Source organism: Eupeodes corollae, chromosome 1 (assembly GCF_945859685.1).
Source record: "Eupeodes corollae chromosome 1, idEupCoro1.1, whole genome shotgun sequence".
In the NCBI taxonomy this organism is placed as follows: Eukaryota; Metazoa; Arthropoda; class Insecta; order Diptera; family Syrphidae; genus Eupeodes; species Eupeodes corollae.
The window spans coordinates 73,351,909-73,369,839 of record NC_079147.1 but is presented as its reverse complement, the minus strand read 5'-3'; the positions used below and the strand labels follow the sequence as shown (position 1 = coordinate 73,369,839).

The 17,931-nt window shown below is 31.6% G+C and overlaps 1 protein-coding gene across 2 annotated transcripts in view; it reads right to left on the bottom strand.

The window, feature by feature from the left end:
* LOC129942950 (probable serine/threonine-protein kinase fhkB) overlaps positions 1–14,921 on the bottom strand; it is a 430,564-nt gene extending 415,643 nt beyond the window's left edge. Inside the window, exon 1 of one of the 2 annotated variants that reach the window (XM_056052143.1) lies at positions 14,777–14,921. The gene's annotated coding sequence lies outside the window, so the exon portion shown is untranslated. The remainder of the gene's footprint in view (positions 1–14,776) is intronic. The other variant, XM_056052160.1, reaches the window with a different exon arrangement.
* Positions 14,922–17,931: the final 3,010 nt, after the last annotated feature.

Below are 17,931 nucleotides of genomic sequence, written 5' to 3'. Positions count from 1 at the left end.
AATAATATTTCTCTTCTTTTATCGCGCCCAGAATTATAATAATATTCGTACACAAAAAAAATTATTGATAAAACCTATGTTAAGATTATGAATTATTTTTTGTTTCATTTTAACTCGAATATTGACTTTTAATTTGAAAAATATTGAAACCGTAATGGAAATTGGAATTTTTTTTAACTTACAGTTCACTTTTTACGTAATGTAGAAAATCATATGTACCCGTGGCATGATGGTTAGTGCGTTGGACTATCATGTCTGAGGTCTTGGGTTCAACCCGTGCCTGATGACCTTTTTGAAGGTTACTGCCTCTTGCGAGGAATTTACAAATCCTCTAAGATTAATTCTTGTCCTAAAAAGTGATTCTTCATATAAGTCGATCGGCTAAAAACTGTAGGTCTCCTCTATCCCTGACAACACTACTCGGACACAGGAATGGTTCAGAGTTATAAGTCACTATAGTTAACGGACTGTTGTGCCACCTAAATTATTTATTTATAGACAATCATTTTTATTCATAGCTGATAGATAATCAATTGGGTTTTTGCAGATCTGTTCAAAAGTTAAAAATCGGTCTATACAAAACTTAGCTTTGACATGTCTTTAACAAAGTGGTGAAAAATCTAATAAATCTAACTCTAACTAACTAACTTACTAAGACATTTTGAAGCCATTTTACATCTTATATTCTCTCTAGATTTTACTAAATTAATAAATAATTGGCTAAATCCAAACGTCTTCTGAGTTTTTGACGTTTTAAATTTATGGGTGCGTTCCCAACATTAAGGTTTGTTTGCTTTCTTTTTTTAATTTCACAAACTGTCATCTTGCTCAGATGCAACAATTGAAATAGAAAAGAATTAGTATTTGATACTTGTTACCAAAAAGTTGACCTAGCTATTTGCTAGAAAATTTCTATCTGGTAAAATGCTCAGCACATAACAACATTAAGGTTGTTAGCAATTCTGCAGCAGTATATTTTGCATACAGAAATTAATAACCACATGATTTTTTCGGGTGTTTTTCTAGAGATAAAAGAGGTTAGCTGTCAAACAATGCAATGTGTTTGATTTGTTTATCAGTATGATTTTGCTAACCTACTCTTCAAAGACTTACACCAGAATAACGATTATAAAATGTATTTCCATCGTTCGTCAAATGAATAGAAATGTTTATTAAAAAGTCATAATTAGTGATGGGAGTCATTTCTGACTCAAGGAGTTTGTACCAAAACAAACAGAACTGTTTTTGGAGTCATCATAAAACTTAATTTTATTTTATTTAAAAAAAATCATTGTTCCTTCATCACATTGTTGACCTAACGTTTGGTGGCCGAATCAACTTAAGATTCTTACCATTGATCATATGATTTAACACCTATAGACTCATTTTTGTAGTTTATGTCAAATTTCTGGTCTTCGCTACGATCGATAATTTAGAAAAGAACATTCTATACAAAATTGACGAAATTTTAAATTTTGAGTTGGTGTTAATTTAAATATCGCAACTTCGCGTCACCAAAAAGCAACTGATTCTTGTGAAAATAGACAAAGTTAAAGTTTAAGAGAAGGATTCCAATTTTTTTTTTTATATTATTTCAATTTTTATATAAAAAGCAAAAGTCTAAGAAATTAAAACAATGACATTTTTAAGACTGTTTGTAAAAAGTGCAAACAAATGTATCACTCAAATTCTCTTATAATGATTTAGATTGTTTCATTGAGATGTTGTTGAATATTTCCAAAAAAACATGTTACTATACAAACTTATATAATTAGTGCCAAATAAAGCTTCAAATAAAAGAAAGCCTAAACCTCCAGCTACAGAAATAATACTCCATTTCATTGTTGGTACAATTTCAGTTGATCGACGAATAACTTTTGTATAGTTTAGCAAACTCTGAAAATAAGACACTCCTAATCCTAAACATCCAAATCCAACACTGTCTTGACCCAAATAATTTACAAATAAAATCTTTCAAGTAGCAGTTATTCAAAAGTTAAATAAACAATTTAATCTCTAATTGAAAAATGTTACTTGATTTATTTTGTTGTTGTCATACAATATATGCATATTTTTATTATTGTTTTTGTTTTGTGTTGTTTTGTTACCTTTGTTAAATTTTGTTTTGTTATAAATAACTACTCATTATTATTTTCAATAGAAGTTCGTAACACATAAAACATTATCTCTTAATTTTTCATCATCACGAGTCCTAAATACGAATTATAATTGAGATCGATAAAAATTGCATAAAAACCAGTAAAAGTACCTATCCACCATTACATTTGAGACCCATAAAAAGGTAGACATTTGTGACTATTATAAGACTAAAATGTAAGCTTACACTTGGATTGGATTGAGGTTAAACTGCTTTAAGACCCATTGGATCATTGTACTAACTATTTGTGGCTTTTTTAAACAGAGCAAATACCAGTCTTAAAAGGACTTCCATAAAATAAAACGCTTCATATTTCCTTATTTTTTACTATATTGTCTTTCAAATAAATTTTGGCGAAAGTAACTGCGGTTGTTGATCCTGTTTAAAATAACCTTAAGGTCTTTGAAATTTCACATAATTGTTAAATGATTGATTTAAACACTAAAAATATAAAAGTGTCTTTAAAAGGAAAATTCAGTTTTAAGGGAAATTGAATTGAGTTGGAATTTGTAAAGAAAAACCAAATTGTAAAGAAGAAAAAGGGGCTACGATTACAACTGCCTTGTCAGAAAATTTCCACGTTCAATTTGCACATATTCAGGTAGTTCAACAGCTCGTAAAAATTCAGGTCCTAGTGATTAACAACTCTCAAGTTAAGAGCCGTTTATAAGCCAGTTAAAAGCTGTTGATAAGCAAGTTAAAAGCTCCAGTTAATGCGGTTGAAAGCCGTTGATAAGCCGGCTTAAGGCCCGATGATAAAAGTTTTAGATAGGCTGGTTAAAAGCCGTTGATAAGCCGGTTAGAAGTAATTGATAACTCAATTAAAAGCCGTCGATAAGATAGTTAGGAGCCTTTGATAAACCTGTTAAAAGGTGTTAATAAGCTACTTAGAAGCTTATAACCGTTGATAGGGCAGTCGAAGCGCCTGAGACATAAGGGATAAGCCATCAATCGAAGGAGAATCAACAAGGAGACTAAGAATCTGAAGACTAGCCCTCTTGAACAAATACGTTAACACCAAAACCGTACCAAAGAAATTAAATTATATTATTTAAAGTTATGAATCAAGTTAAATCAGAGTTATTTAAAGAAAAGACCTTTATACTAAAGTTTTTGTTCAACTTCTTTAGTTAGATCCTGAAGCTTATCCCAACCTTTGAACCCAAGGTACATTACAAATTTTCGGTTGTACGTTCTCGATATCTTCAATCTATTGTTCAATAATTTCATATGTTTTCCCGTGGATCCAAAGAAAAAATTCTGGGTCTCAATCCTAAGTTTTGGGAGACCAATTATGTTCATCACACTGCTAGTGAATTTTTTGCGAAATTTTAATTATTTAGCTACTTTTGTGGCACTTAGGACCATTTTGTTGAAAATAAACAACCTCTACATCAATATCTTTAAATTTCGACCATCATAAATCAAAGATCTTTAGGCAATTCATCTACCGTAACAGGTCCAATCACAGAGCCCGACACCCCAAAATCCAAATGAAACAGTGAAGAAGACTATTTTATGGGAATCTAAAATATTGTGTATCTTATATCTTGGAAAAAGCCCAGGAGCTTCAATCGATCGATTTTAAAGCCGCGTATGACAGCGTCTATGGGGAAGAGCTCTACAGAGCAATGTCTAGTTTTGGTATCCCTGTCAAACTTATCCGTATCCGTTTGTGCAGAATGACGATGGAGAATGCACGCTGCTCTATCAAGGTCGGAAAAGATTTTACCGATGCATTTGATGTCAAAAAAGGGTTTAGACAAGGCGATGCACTGTCATGCAACTTCTTCAACATCGTTCTGGAAAAAATTGTGCAAAACTCAACCGTCAACACTAGAGGCACAATCTTCCAAAGGTCCATCTAATTACTCAGATACGCAGATGATATTGACATAATTGGAAGACCAAAGCGTGATGTCAGTGGAGTGTTTTTGAGCATGGTGACGGAAGCGAAGAAGATGGGTTTAGTGGTCAATGAGGGCAAGACTAAGTATATGCTGTCATCAAAAAAGGACACTGAACGACGACGTCTTGGACAAAACGTTACCATGGACAGCTATAAGTTTGAGGTAGTTAAGGACTTTGTCTACCAAGGCACCGCTATAAACACCGACAACGACACCAGCGCTGAAATCAAACGAAGAATAACTCTTGCAAATCGCTGCTTCTTTGGACTTAGAAGGCAATTGAGAAGTAAAGTCCTCTCTCAAGCATCTAAAATCACCATCTATAAGACACTCATCATCCCGGTTCTCATTTATGGCGCTGAGGCCTGGACCCTGTCAAAGAAAGATGAGAGCGTCTTAGGATGCTTCGAGAGAAAAATTCTTCGGGTGATTTTTGGTCCCGTACGCATAGATGGAGAATGGATATAACTACGAACTGTACGAGCTGTACAGCGACACTGAACTAGTTAGCATAAAGTCCAACGGCTTAGATGGCTAGGTCATGTAGAGCGGATGGACATCAACGCTCCAGCCCGGAAGGTCCTCGAATCCAATCCCGAGAGACGGTGCAGTAGAGGAAGACCGCGACTCAGGTGGCGCACCCAGGTGGGAGAGGACCTCAACCAACTTGGCGTGCGAAACTGGAGACAGCTAGCTAGGGACCGAGCTGGCTGGAGACGGTTGTTGGTTGAGGCCAAGGTCCACCCCGGACTGTAGCGCCACCTTAAGTAAAGTAAGTAAGTAAAATATGGTGTTGCTTTTCAAGGACTCCTTCGGCGATTCAACACGTGTTAAATAAACTTTGAAACTCTTTAAACCTAAGTCTATATTGAAAATACGATCCAATGTTTTCCTCATTGCAAAGATCAACCATGAATAAAAAAAACCTGCTTTTAATTCACAACTAAGGACTGCAACAGCAATATTCTAAGTTATTTTTGAGTGTCTCAAACGGTTTTAATTCTTTACACCACTAACTTGTCCCAAAAGCTTAAATTTGTCCGACCTTTTCACTTTTGGCAGACAAGAAGATGCAAGAGAAAAGCCGACTAAAAAGTTCTGTAGTTTTGTGTACATTTTAAAAAAGTGTTTTAAATTTTTCTTCAAAAGTGAAAAACCACCAAAATATCGGCTTATTCAAAAGGAAACCTTTTATTTTAAAAGTTTCCCCATATTTGTTTTTTTTTTTTTCAATTAAAATATATTAATTTGTATGACATTTTGTAGAACAATTTTCTCTGGACTTAAGAAGTCTTACGGTGGAAATAGAGTTTAATAATTGAAATTCTTCATAACAGAACTTATATTTCTGCGGGCTAAATTACCTTCACTCTTCATCTTGTTTTTTCTTATAACATTTTTATATTGAATTAATATTAATAAACAATAATAGGTAAATATTAGAAAATAGAAACTTTGTATGCCAGCAGCTTTTTCAAGCGAAACATTCTTCCCCATCAGCTGCATACAAAAACAATTCACCTTCGAAGAAGACCAAAACCATCAAAATAACACAAGTTGAAACCGCCCACCACAATGAAGCTAACAAAATAAATTTAACCTTTAAATCTCAATTAAGTATTCAGGCAGTAAGTCGAAATTGTGTTGTGATATTTTTGTTTAAATAAAATCTTACTTTAAGTAATAACTTTTGTGTTTAATCTTTCTTTATACCTTAATACCATCCAATATTTGAGTAGGTGGGATTCTGATGCACTAATTCCTCCATAATTAACTTTTCTTATGGCTCCTTAACTTCTCCCAGAATGTCTAGTCTATCGACTTGGTACGGTAATTAAGCTCTTTACTAATTCGTAGATAGATCCGAACAAATGATAAAATCTGTACAAAATGGATAGAAAAACTGGATTTCTAAATGGTGAAATGTCAGAAAAGCTTCCTCTTTGAGTCTTTGAGGTTTAAAAAGGTCTTTTCTTCGTCTTGTCGTCGCGTCAGTCGTTCATTAATTTGGCTTTAGTCTTTTTCTTCTCTGTTCTCTGATGCTTCTTAAGCCGGGTTATTTGTTTGCGATTTGTGTGCTGACTGCTGACAGAATGAAAAAATAAAAGAAACAAAGATTTAAGTGTCTTCTAAACAAATCTTAGCGCAAATGACCAGAAACAGAGAATCCAATAAAATAGTGTTTTTGATATTGAATACTTGTTTAAACGTCTTCGTTTCGTCGTCGACGTCGTCGAGATGTCAATTTACATAATCGTCTTCGTTTTGTGATGGTGGTTCTTCCAAAACGGCTATGAGTTGAGTCTTCCTCATAGTGATGATTATAGACGAAATACAAAATTTAACAAAGTATTCTTAACTTGTTTCAATTGATGCCATAGACGTCCGCATAAAATGTTTTCAAGGGGGAAACATTTTTAAAACAATTAAGTGGAAAGTCTTTCAAGAAAAATTTTAAGGTAGGTTCAAAATTCAAAAGAAAAGTGAAAAAGTCCTCAGATGAAAGTTAATTTTATTAAAATATAAGAAGCTTAGTCCTGATCTAGGGTAGGTGCCCAAACCCCCCTACTTTCAGACGCATATGTACTTTATCGATACATTTGTTAAAAGCAATTTATATGAATTTGTATCTTTCTCAATGCTTAGGTATTCCAGTCGCAGAGCTATCTGTATCTAACGGTGCACCGCATAATATTTTGAACGCGTTTTTAAAATTATATAGGATCAGATTAAAGTTATGGGATAATTATCTAGATCGTGTGACATTTAGTTTTTAATTTACGATGAGAATAAAATAATAGAAAAAGGTTATGAAATAGTTCTTTTTCTTTGGTAAGGTTATATTCATAGTCACGCGCCTTTATTCAGTATTTTCGGTTCTAGCACTTAAGTGGGTTTTTAAGCGTGAATTAGATTTGGTATTGACAGAATGACAGATAAAAGAATGTTTCGTTTTGTTTTGATTCTTTGTTTGGTCCAAGAACAAGGCGTGTCACAATTATGGAGAAGTGAAGATTTCTTGTTGTTAATTCTTTGATAATACAAAAAGGCTATTGGGCATTTAAGCTGTGGTGGTTTAAAGTTAATGGGAATTTATTTATTCTTTTATGAATGGCGAGGGTGACCTTAGTGGTTAGTGATGGATTTTTTGATTAATTAAAAACTTGTTTTATAAGAATGTCTTCTTGTGTCAAGGGGTCTTCCCTTGTAGGAATTACCAAATTAAATACAAAATTATCACACATTTTCAATGTTTTTCGTACAACTAGACAAAATAGAGCCAAACTAATGATTTTAGCTAAACTGAATTTTTGTTTACTTCGGTGTTTTTATTATTATTTTTGATCATCTATAGAATTAGAAAAAATGGTACAGTGTCTCTTCTCATGACAAGTTTCAATAAAAAATATTTCCGTTTCAATTTAGACATTCTACACAGCTATTGTCATATTTTGATGATCTGTCTCTTGGAGTTATTTATATATTAAGGAGTATGTTTGTTTTCTGTGTCTTTTTAATAGAAGAATAGGGAGCAGGTAGTTAAAAATATGTCTTTTTTTAAGAAGGTTTTTAATTTCATATGTCATGTAATAAGGCACTTTACAAAGTTGCAAGACAAAATTGATACTAAAAAAGAGGATTGGATCCACACTTATAACTCTCCATTCGTTGCCGTTTGTCGATATTTTTAAAAGTTCAACAAAATACTAATACCAACATTTTGTGTATGATATAAAAAGTTATAGGTAAGTTAATATCTCTCTTTTTACTCATTTAGTATACTTGAGCCGAAAAGCATTTCTCAATAGTTTTTATCGGTTGTCCTCTTTTTTTTAAAAAAAAGTTGTATGCTGAATTACAAAGACAGATTAGATTTTTCTAAGAAAATTAAGCACAGAATGTAATCACTTTGAACTCAATATCTTCACTATTGGTTCATGAGATATTTTAACCAAAATTTTCAAAATTGCTAAGTTAAGGAAACCACCCACTCAATTTGTTTCTGCAGTTCTTTCTGCATTATTATCTGTGTAACAAAATACCCGTGTTTTGTTGGAAAATCTATCAATAGTATCGTAGGATTTTACACGAATAACGCAAACATTATCCGCATTATGAATACTACCGGTAAAAGTTAAAGTAGAATCTTACTTTTGACATTTATACGAGTCTCGAATAAATGTTATGTGATTTCGTTATCAAATATTGGTATACGATTAATATTGCATTTATATCTCGATGGCTGTGTTCGTTGAGAAGTTATGCATTTGGAATCATATGTTTTCCATTGGGGAAAAAATCAATCTATTACGGTTGATTTTATTTAGTTTTGTTAATGAAATGGACTAAATGGGCTTATTTCGCAAGAGAAAACTATAGAAAAGACAATTCATTTTTGCTATGTTTCCACCAAAGGTTTATATCAGTTTAGATAAAATAAAACTTTTTGATGCTTCCACTGCACAAGAAGAGTTAAAAATGATTGAGTTTGACAGCACTTTCTAGAATGCAAATGGTGTTTCAATTTTCTTATGAAGTGCAAGTAAAACCAACTCCTCCACACAGGTTTTTCTTCACAAATTTTGACTCGACTCCGATCCCCGACCGGAATAAAGTTAAATCAAGCTCATTTCAACTCGATTCAGGTATATGAAGAACTGAGGTGAGCTTCAAGCTTGCTTCAACACCACATGTTAATGTAGTCTATGAACAAACCGTCTCCTTGAAGTAGCTGTTAAATGACCTTTTTTTTATAGAATCTCAATTTCCAGATGTCTTCTTACCATTTCTTCTTCTTATTAGTTTTAGTTATTTTTTGTTTTAAAAAATAAATAAATTAAGTGGCGCATTAGTCCATGAAGAACCAGGGCCTAGTGACTTACGACTCTCAACCATTCCTGTGTGCGAGTAATGTTGTCGGGGATGACAAGAATTACTCTTGAAGGATTTGCCAGTTAGGTGGGACAGGCAGGGATTGAACCCAAGACCCCTTGCATGACAGCACTAACCATTACGCTACGGGTACTAGCGTTTTTGTTTTGCTGAAGTCAATTTTATCTTTTGATCTCCACTAAACTTTATTCTATTTGCGTTTTTTTCATTATTATTCAGTTGTACCAGTTTTTAAATACAAAAATTTGGCTACTGCAGAATGCAAAAAAAAACACGGGTAATTTAATTAAAGTCGATATCTCGATATGGACGACGAAAAAAGTTTCACGAAAGTACGAACTTATGTACACACGCACACAGATTCTAGGGACCTTGAATTGTCGAGAAATGCCAAAATTTTTAATTCAACAAATAAGACCGATTATAATAACTTCAAATGGGAAGTTAAAGAGCCTTGGATGCTGCCCATACTAATAATATTAAAAAAAAATATTTAGGTCGAAAATCAGTTTTTACAAATTTTTCGATTTTTTTTTATAAAATAAAATTTCAATTGGATTGGTCAAAAATTACAGTTTATTTATAAAATAAGATTAATTTGAAGTCAATGTCTTTTATTGTTGCGATGAAATTCGACCTGAAATCTGTTTTTACTAACTTAAAGTGGTATTATATTTAAGTTTTAATTTATCTTAACTATCACTTCGAGTTTTCTAAAAATTGTATCAGACTTCAAAAATGATATTTCTTATGACAACGCCGCCTGCGCCGTGGACATCATGACGAAGATATCACTAAAGTACCATCCAGGAATAAAAGTGATTTTTTACAAAATGTTTTAAGATACTTTTTTGTTTCAAGTAGGTGGAATTTAGAAATTATAGATAGTACAATATCCATAAATGTATTATCTCGAAATTATTTACTCTTTACCTACTTGGTTGATTTTTATAAAAGTATTTCAGGTATTGTTTACAGATTTACGGTTTTACTAGAAAACCATTTATTTTTTTCTAAGAGATATTTTTTTAAATGCTATTTTTCTATTTTTTCCGTCAAACTGACTTTTTAATTCTTTAATACAACAGACGACTAAAAACTTATTTTTTCATAATAATTCCTAATTTTTTCAAATAAATTTAACTTTAAAAGGCTTACAAAATACAATTATTTCTGACAAACTTTAAGTACCTATTCAAATACTTTATATTAAGACGAATCAGAAATGTTGTTGAAAATCATTCAAAAAGTCAAAATATCTTTGCTCGGGTAGATCTCAATAAGGATACAAAAAAAAACTATTGCAAAATTCTGTTTCACAGAAAGCTTTAAGAAACTGTGAAAAGTATACAATAAGCGCGTTTTTTTTTGTCATATATAGTACAGTGTGAAATTGCCAACAAAACGATCTGCGGTAGCCAGATTTTTGTATTTAAAAATTACAACAGAAAGAAGATCTCTGAAAATCGTTTTTAAAAAAATACACACACAAAAAGAAAAAAGTTTTGCGAAAATCAAATGTTAGAATTAACTTAGCAAAAAAAAACTTACTTAAACTAATAAAATGGACAATTTTCAAGAAGAGATGGTAAGAAAACATCTGGAAATTGAGATTCTATACAAAAAAAGTTAAATTAACAATTGCTTCGAGGAGGGGTTTGTTCGTAGACTACTACATTAACATGTGATGCTGAAGCGAGCTTGAAGATCGCCTCAATTCTTTATATCCGTTGGAGATCGGAGTCGAGTCAAAATTTGTTTATTTTCATGTTTGTGTACAAAAAATATAGTTTTGTATTAATCAAATTACAAAAAAATGGACATGGAGTAGGCCGCATATTCTTATATGGTGCAGAACTAATCAGTTCTTCGTTGTTAAACACGAATCAATTTATCTCACATGCACTTTATAAGAAACATCGAAACACCATTTGCATTTAAGGAAGTGCTATTTAATCTAAACCTTTGGTTTAAACATAACAAAACTTAATTATCTTTTCTATTGTTTTCTCTTGCAAAATAAGCCCAGTTAGTCCATTTTCATTAACAAAACTAAATAATATCAACAGTAACAGATTGATTTGTTTCCACAATAGAAAACACATACATAATTCCATATGCACAAACACTCAACGAACACAGCCATCGAGATACAAATGAAATATCAATCGTATACCAACATTTGAGGACATTTGAGAACGAAATCACATAAGATCCATTCGAGACTCACAACACATCCGTAGTAAGATTCTACTTTAACTTTTATGGGTGTTATTCAATCTATAGATATTGTTTTTGTTATTCGTGTAAAATCCTACTATACTATTTTCCAACAAAACAGGGTAATGTTATAATTTTTTATTAAAGGGTTATGACTGCAAATTCAAATCTTCAAAACATGGAAGTATTTTATATTAGCCTTAAATTGGTTTAAAACTTAAAATTCTACCTTAAAAACAAAGTAGTTAAATAGGCTCAAAATATGGTATTTATTTATAATTTAAGCCAGTCTTTGACTAGCTCACATTAACTGTTCCCGCATTAGTTAATATGAAGACAAAAATAAATAAAACAATTTGTTTTTGTGTTTCAAAGAGAAGAATGCGAATCTTGTCTGAAAATTACTATAAATCATTATTTATTTAGACTTTATGATATTTTTCAAGACAGTAAAAACTTTTAGAAGAAGCTTTCCAAACAAAACCTTTAGAACAAAGATTTCTTGGCTTTATTGCAAGATTTAGTTGCGTAATTTCTCATTAGTGGCGATATCAACTTGCCACCAAGATCATGCGATTCGACACCGCTGGATAAATCTTTAACTCTTGAGCACTTAAGAACCAACATTCGTCAAGTTATGACTGAGATGCCACCCAATAGTGTCAAAAAGTGGTAAAAAATTACGTTAATAGTATCGATGGTTGCAATAATTCGCGTTGAGGCTATTTTAGTGATGTACTATTTCACACATAATTAAAACGTTCAAACTTTATAACGAAAAAGAAATATCATGAAAAAAATATTTTATATGTGTTTTATTTACGTTTACTTTCAAAACCGCAAAATTCATAACCCTGTATATGATGTAGCTTTTCACAATTATGAAGACACGTTTTTCTACGTTTTATGATAAAATTATTTCTTTTATAAATAAGAAAATTTCATGACCGATGATATGTCTGCCACCGAAACAGTAACACAAAAAATTCATCAATAAAATCAAATCATATTAAAAGACGTACAAAAATTAAACTTTGATTGATGTTTAAGATATTAATATTTCAATTAAGTTTTCAGACAGGAAAATTTATGCATTTGAAATGTATATAAGGTTTTCAATACTAAGGCATTATTTTCCTATAATTATAATTGCTTACGGAGAATTTCTTGACAAATTTTTAGGCTCTTAAACGCGGTTTATTGATAAATTAGAACTCGATTGAATTCTAACTCAATTCTTTTGATTTTGATCTAAGTTTAAGATAGAACTTTTATTTATTAGTCCCTCAAATTTGGGAATGTGGGATATACGAACTCAGTTAAGCAATGTTTTTACTTTTTCAAAAGGCCTAATTTTTAGATTAATTCCGAATTTGGATACAATTTTTAACCAAAACGATTTGTATGAGCAATAATAAAATATTTTTAGAAAATAAGTAAATGAAAAGTAAATATGAGATGACTAATAGTTTAAAATTTACATGAGCGTTTAAACCCATAAAATTATTTACAAATGTTGTATCTCAAAGGGTGGGGACGTTATACATTTTAGGGCTTTTAAAGATTACGGCTATCGGGAAATAACATCAAATGTAAAATAATCAATATTCCCTTTTACAACAGGAACAGATAGTGAAGATGCCCGTTTTAACATTATTTGCATCTGAGGAAATATTTAAAAATACTAAAATATTATCAATATTGTTACATATTTCATCTAGAGAATAATCTTTAAAAATCTACTGAACACACGATGCCTTGAAACTATTCAATATAATACTTTCTATTATTTGCATTACTCGAAACCAAATTCTTTTGATCTTTATATAAGTAAAATATTTATTGCAACAAAAAAAAAACATGCACACGTGTAAATGAGTTGTGTGTACATTTATTAAAAAAGAATAATTTTAAATAACATAAATCTTAAACGAAATCAAATAAAACACGAAAAACACAATTTGTATTTCGAAAAAAAAACCGCTCGAACAAAAGCTGATAGATTTTAATTTTGTTCTTAAAATTTCAGAATTTCATGTCAAAATTATTAACTAGGGGCTACAAAAAATAGGAAAAAAACTCAGTTCCATTCAACGCCGAGGTCTAAAAGTCCTGGAACTACAAATTATTTCGAATCCAGTACTACAGACATCATTAGATGTGATGAAATCCTCAAGCTAGCATATTTTTGAAACTATCAAATTCGAAAGGATTAATAATATAAATGTTTAAAAACTAACCGAGTACCTAAATACTCAAGTCTGAACTGAAAAATATGCCGATTTTTGAATATTTTTAACAACCTGTTACGTTAACTTACATTAATAGCAAATATCTGCTAATTTTTAGTTTCAAACTTCATTGATTCTGAAGTTAAAGATTGATCAAAAATCGACTGAGTCTGTTCCCTTTCAAAAGGAATGACCTGTTCAGTTCTGTTCTGATCCCAAACTTGATTGAGATCTTTCATTTATACGGACCGGGTATTACTGACATATACAACAGTTTAAAAACTCAATTACAATTAAATCCTTTATTTTCTAAGATTTGACTGGCTTATGGTAAAATATAGAAAAGTAAAAAATACTTTTAATATTTTTATTTTGATTTTTTTATTTTATTTCTTCGATTTTTATTTTATTTCTTCGATTTTTAGTTATCGAAATAAAAACAACCATTAGAAATTTCGGTTTCGAAATTTTAAAAGATTTAGTAAAATGTTAAAACAATTTTTGACAATTAACTTAACTTAAAATATGATTTACGTAATGTTAAACGATTTTAAAATCTCACTATCTTTAACAATTTGCTTTAACTAAAACATGGAATCGCCACCTTTCCTTTAAGCAATTTTCTAAACATGACATCCGTACAATTATTTTTTTAAGAGCAATGGATGAAATGTTTCAGTCAAAAGTTGACAATTCCAATTAATATGTCCGTTTAAGCGTATTTGCTTTGTTTATTTTCACGAACTGTCACTTTTTGGACATGTTTGGATGCCTGTTCGTTAATAAAAAGCAATTCTTAATTTATTCGTAAGCAAAACGAAAGGAATGGTTAAAAATGTTGGACTTTCTTAGTAAATTTCTAAATATTTAGCAAATTCCTAACAAGTAAATTGTTAAGCCTTTAACAATAGGTTGTTTAAAATTTAAAATTGCGTCAGTTTAAAACAATATTTATTATAGGTTTGATACCTTATGGTAATAAAAGGTCTTAGACATGCTTTTATTTTTCTTTAGAAAATAGTACATGTTTCAACTGTGTAAACACAAAATGCTATTTATTTTCAAACAAAAATATCAAGTCAGAAATTGTTTAGGAATGTAATTTTTGTTGTTCACCAATATATGAATTTTGACACTAAGGTCCGAAATAGGAAACATTTTCAACAAAAATATCAACTATCTAAATAGCTTTCTTCTTTTCTTTTCTATCTGTAATATAAACCGAGATTTTTTCTATTTACAAGTTTCAAATAAATTAACAACTCTCCATAATAGATAGATTATTATTTATCTAATCATTTCAAAAAATACCTAACTAAAGCTAAAAGCCAATTAACGTTACTTTACTCTCTAATCAAACTCACCTACTTAGATGTTTCGTCGTGATATATTATTTTATTTATTTTTTTATTGATTTTTGTTATTTAATTATTTCCAAAAACAGCAACAAAAGCAGTAACAAATTAAATTAACTATTATTTATTTGAAAAATAAAAAAAAAACACCAAATACAATCTTTGTGTTTAGGTGAGATTTTTTTTTGTGTTGAATTGTGTATCCTCAAGTCGTCGCTCGTAGATGATGATAAAAATAAACACCAATTGGTATTGTTGTTGACTTTGAGAAATCAAGTATGGAAATTCACCAAAAATTTAAAAATTAAATAATAAAAATGTACACATACATATGTACACTTTTTAAGAAGAATTAAAAATACACAAAAATTAGAAATACCGGTGAATTACACTATCTATCACTTTAAGCATCAATGCAACTTTCATCAATTTTATTTCTTCCACAATAAATTTTTCACTGATAGCGAAACAACATCAACAACAAAAGATCACCGGATCAGTAGTGCACGCACTATAGAAAAATTTCTTTGACACAATTTATAACTTTTATGCGTGTGTAACTTCGAGAATATTTCAATACTTTACGCAGAATTTTGTTTTCAAAAAACAAATGACAAGATTTCACTTTTTAAAAATGACACACGTAAAATATACCTATAAAAATAAAGTAAACAAAAACAATTAATTTAGACTTGATCACTTAAAAGATCATTGAATGCAATTTATTTTTCAGTCAGTTACACAACTTCCACTTTACTTTATTTATTTATTTATCAAAAACAACAAAAACGAACACTTAAACTAAAACTAAAACTGGTATCCACTAATTCAAAATTGAACCGCAAAAATTTCTCTTATGATCAATTAGTGTATAATAGGTTGGCATTCAAATTGATGATCGTATTCAGGCTATAGACCGCAGGAAAGATACTTTTTAAAAGGTAGTAATCCGCACAGAAAAACAAAACCGTGAGAGTGAGACTTGTAAACTCGAAAATTTTCGAAATTATTGTTTTTTTGGTTTTGTAATAAGAAAGTACAAATATCTGAAAAACAGATAAAAATGATCAACACACGAAATGACAAGACAATATGACAAAGACGATGACAATATGGACTTAAGGAAGATCGTTAAGTAATGAAAGATCAGTAACAAGCATCGCGTGATCTTCAAGGAACACGTTTCACGGTACGATCATATCAAAATGCCTGAATAAGACCTTCACTTTTTTTTTAAATCTGTGTCTTGATTTTCACACAAGAGAACACTCGAAACTCAACTCAATTGAATGCGATCGCACACCGCACACTGCACACAACTGCTACCGCTACCGCTGCCGCAAACCGCGCGCGTGAGAGAGTGAGAGGAAGAGAGATCGTGATCGAGATCAGCTGTGTAACCCTGAGACAATGCGAATTCGAATGCGAATAATATTTTGAGTGATCACTCACTTACTTACTCACTGGTGTTATCACTGTTTTTTATCACGATTGGAAAGAAAAATTTCCTTATGATGCGTGGTGTAAACAGAAATTTTAATCAATAGAGACGTAGGTCAATAGTTTAACGATTTACGGTGATAAAAACGACAACGACGACGACTCACCAGTGAAATCCCTTAAGGGGGCACACACACTTCAAGTCTTTCAAAAGAAGAAATAAGAAAACATCAACAGAGAGAGAGTGATCGTGATCGTGAGTTGCTATCACTATCATATGCTTCAACGGCGGTGTTGGCGTCCATGCGAAATAACGTGATTTCCAATCGAGTTTCGAATTCGACAAAAATTCCGAGAGAAAAGGGAAAATGCTTCTTTTAATATTTTTAATATGAGTATATGAGAAATCGAAGGAAAAAGCATAAAAGAAAATTCGAATTGTTAATCGAAGAAAAAATAAATGAAAAATAAAGAAACCGAACGATTGTTTTCTCACTTTTATGTCAATGCAGAGTGAAGGTTTACCAAGCACTGATATAGCTTAGCGAAACGTATCTACAAGATACACTCATTTTAATTCATTCAAACAAGCTCAACTCTCATAGTAGCTATAGTGAGGCACTGGCTGTGGCACTGGCTGTGGCACTGGCTGTAGCTCTGGCTGGCTATGGAAGTCGCAGTGGAGGTTGTCAGGCAGGCAAGTCAGGTAGTTTTAGTTTAGTTGAGTTAAAGCAGTTAGTTAGGCTCAGGCACATTGGCTCTGGCTGCTTTGGCTACTGCTGGCTGGTTGATGCGTAGGTTTTGAGCTCCCGGTTCCGTCCAGTATGCTGATACTTTGTTTCGTGAAAATGCAACCAACGAATGATTTGCCATGCAAGTTGCGAGTGGCTATAAAATTTAGTCGGTCGTTTAGTTAAAGCTAAGAGATTGTTTGTTTTATTTTCTGTTTTTAAACTGAGAGCGGGATTTTGAGTGAATATGTTTAGTAAAGTGGTTGAAAACTGGTCGACTTGACTGTAGTTTTTTTTTCAAACGTCACCCACCAACCCACCACACTTGTTTGTCAGAAAGACAACAACAACAACACCAAAAAAGAAACGTAAACATAAGAATGTCACCTAAAAACTTAACAGTGTTTTGAGGTGTAGATGTCTAATGGGTGGTGAAACCATTTTTTCTTCTTTTTGTTGTTGTTGTTTTTTCTCTTCTTTATTGGATTTTCATTTTGTCATTTTGTATTGATCTTGTCATTGTCAAATGACAGCGCAGACAGAGAGACACAGACTTCGACTTGGGCAAATGTTGGAGAGACGTTGTGTCTGATGTCAATATACCCATTCGGACGATTATGAGTTAATTTGTTGAAGAGCTAGTTGAGTTGCCTTACGCCGCCGCCTCGCCGACTTGACTGATGCCAACTGCCGACATTTATCGCCGGCTTTCATGTTATGTTTTTTTTTTGTTATTTGTTGAAAGATCAATGCAACATTAAAGCAATAGCGGATACAAGGGGAGGGGTACGTGAGGGCTATGACCCACCTGAGTTATAAAATGTATAGATTTTAGTTATAAATAGGTGTTTTTTTGGGGCAATATAACTTTTTAAGTTGGCAACACTATTTTAACCTTTATAACTGGTGACCGTTTTGTCAGCTGTCAAATGATTTACTAACTTCCCATAGTAAATCTATTACCCGAGTGTTTTTGGCATTCCATAAATAGTA